This window comes from Tupaia chinensis, unplaced genomic scaffold (genome assembly GCF_000334495.1).
Source record: "Tupaia chinensis unplaced genomic scaffold, TupChi_1.0 Scaffold000101_1, whole genome shotgun sequence".
Lineage (NCBI taxonomy): Eukaryota > Metazoa > Chordata > Mammalia > Scandentia > Tupaiidae > Tupaia > Tupaia belangeri.
The window spans coordinates 2,601,519-2,604,152 of record NW_006159565.1 but is presented as its reverse complement, the minus strand read 5'-3'; the positions used below and the strand labels follow the sequence as shown (position 1 = coordinate 2,604,152).

Sequence of the window (2,634 nt, the reverse complement as noted above, 5' to 3'; positions counted from 1 at the left end):
AGAACACAGTCAGAAAAGAGGCTTTATGAATGTGATGAGTGTATGAAACCTTTTTGTCATAGCTCAGCCTTAGTCCATCATAGGGGACCAGCAGGTGGTGTGGTGGTTAAGGTGCTAGACACTCCCACATGGCTGACCACGGTTCGAGTCCTGGACCTGGTGGCTTGCTTTCTCACTTTCTTTCTCTTTCTCTCTGTGTCTCTTTCTGGTCAAATCAAAATAAAAGTAAAATGAATGAATGAATAAAAGTAAATAATTTTTTTAAAAAAGAGTCCATCAGTGAATTTATACTGGAGGGGAACCCTATCAATGTAATGAATGTGGGAAATCCTTCTATGCAAAATCAATCTTTAATCATCATCAGAGAACTCACACAGGGGAGAAACCATATGAGTGTAAAGAATTTGGGAAATCTTTCTGTGTGAAATCAAACCTAACTAAACACCAGAAAATACATACAGTGATGAAACCTTTCATATATGATGAATGTGGAAAAACGTTCTTCCAGAAGTCACAGTTTGCTCTACCAGAGAACATACACAGGGGAGAAACCCTACAAGTGCAATGGATGTAAAAAAGCCTTTGACTATAAGTCAAGCCCTAAGTGTACACCAGGGGAAGCATACTGAAGAGAAACCCTATAAAAGTTCTAAATCCTTCTGCTATAAGTCAGCCCTAATTATACATTAGGTAACTCACACAGGGAAAAAACCCTGATTGTAATGAGTGTAGGAAAGCCTTTTGTGTGAAGTCAAATCTTACTAAACACATGAAAATTCCCACAAGAGAGAAGCTATATGAATGTAATGAATGTGTAAATCCTCTGTGGATTCAATCCTTGCTGTACAGCAGAGAACTCACACAGGGGAAAAAACCTATGGGTGCAATGAATGTGAGAAGACCTACAAAAAGTCAGCTGTCACTAAACATCAGAGAACTCACACAGGGGAGAAGCCACATGAATGTAATGAATGTGGTAAGTTCTTCCATATGAAATCAGCCATAGTTATACACTAGAGAACTCACACTGGAGAGAAACCCTATAAATATAATGAATGTGAGAAGTCATTCTATGTGAAGTCACATCTTAATATTCATCAGAGAACTTGCACAGGAAAGAAATCCCACGTATGTAATTAATGTGGGAAAGTCATTTCTATGAAGTCAGACCTCAGCACATTCAGAAGAAAAGCCTTATGAGTGTAATGAACAGAAAGCTTTTTGTTATAAGTCAACCCTAACTGTCCATTAGAGAACTCATACAGGGCAGAAACCCTATAAATGTAATGAATGTGGGAAATCCTTCTATATGAAGTCAGCCCTCAATCAATGTCAGAGAATACATACAGGGGAGAAACCCTTTGAATGTAAAGATTGTGGGAGAACCTTTTTTCAGAAGTCATACCCCATTAAACATCAGCAAACACACGCACAAACACACACACAGAGAAGAGACCTTCTGAATGTAAGGAATGTGGGAAAACCCTGCAGGAATTATACCTCTTGAACATCAGAGAACACATACTGGAGAGAAACTCCATGAATGTAGTAAGTGTGGAAAATCCTTCAGTATACATCAGCCTTGTTAATACACCAAAGAGGGACCAGTGGGTGGTGTGGTGGTTAAGGTATTGGATGCTCTCACACGGCTGATTACGGTTTGAGTCCTGGACCTGGTGGCTTGCTTTCTTACCTTCTCTCTCTCTCTCTCCAAATTAAGAATAAATGAATGAATAAATAAAGTCAGATAAATAATTCTTTTTAAAAAATAATACCAAAGAACTCACATGGAGGAGAAACCCTATAAATATATTGAATGTGACAAATCTTTCTGTATGAAATCACACCTCATTGTACATCAGAGAACTCACATAGGGAAGAACTCTTTGGACTCTTTTGAATATAGTGAATGTGGGAAGACTTTATGTGAAGTCAAACCTCAGCAACCATTAGAGAACTCACACAGGAGAGAAGCCATATAAGTGTAATAGGTGTGGAAAATCCTTCTGTATGAAGTCAACTCTCACAGTACATCAACTGGGACACATGGGGGAAAGGCTTATGAATATAAGGAATGTGAAAAAACCTTCTGTAAGAAATCAACTCTCACTAGTCAGATAATTCATACAAGAATGATGTCCTAAATTGTAATAAATGTGGGACATCCTCCTGTGTTTTAAGTCAAATTTTGTCATACCAGAGAGATTTCATGGGAGAAACCTTGTGAATGTAATAATGTGGTAATCCCCTTCTTTGTAAATCTAGTCTTTGGTTGGCATCAGAAGACCCACAAGAGGTTAGGGCTGTAGGGCTCTCCATGAATGAAATGAATATATATATATATATTCATGTCATGAAATATTAGAGAACTCAGGTGGAGAGATATCCCTTAAGATATCCGGTATGTTAGCTTCTGCCAACAAACCAAACATATGCTTTGGAGAAATCATGGGAAAACACAAACAGAAATAGTAAAAGCATTTACAAAATCACATCTTATTCCATACCAGGTAATTGATATTGGTGAAACTATATAAATGTTCTAAATGCATGAACGCATTCAACAACAACAAACCATCAAACTTTATTACATAAGCAAAGAATTAATATTATAACACATTTAGGATGTAGAGA

The 2,634-nt window shown here is 37.4% G+C and overlaps 1 pseudogene; it reads left to right on the top strand.

The window, feature by feature from the left end:
* Positions 1-810: 810 nt before the first annotated feature.
* On the top strand, positions 811-1,589 carry LOC114006932 (zinc finger protein 25-like; annotated as a pseudogene).
* Positions 1,590-2,634: the final 1,045 nt, after the last annotated feature.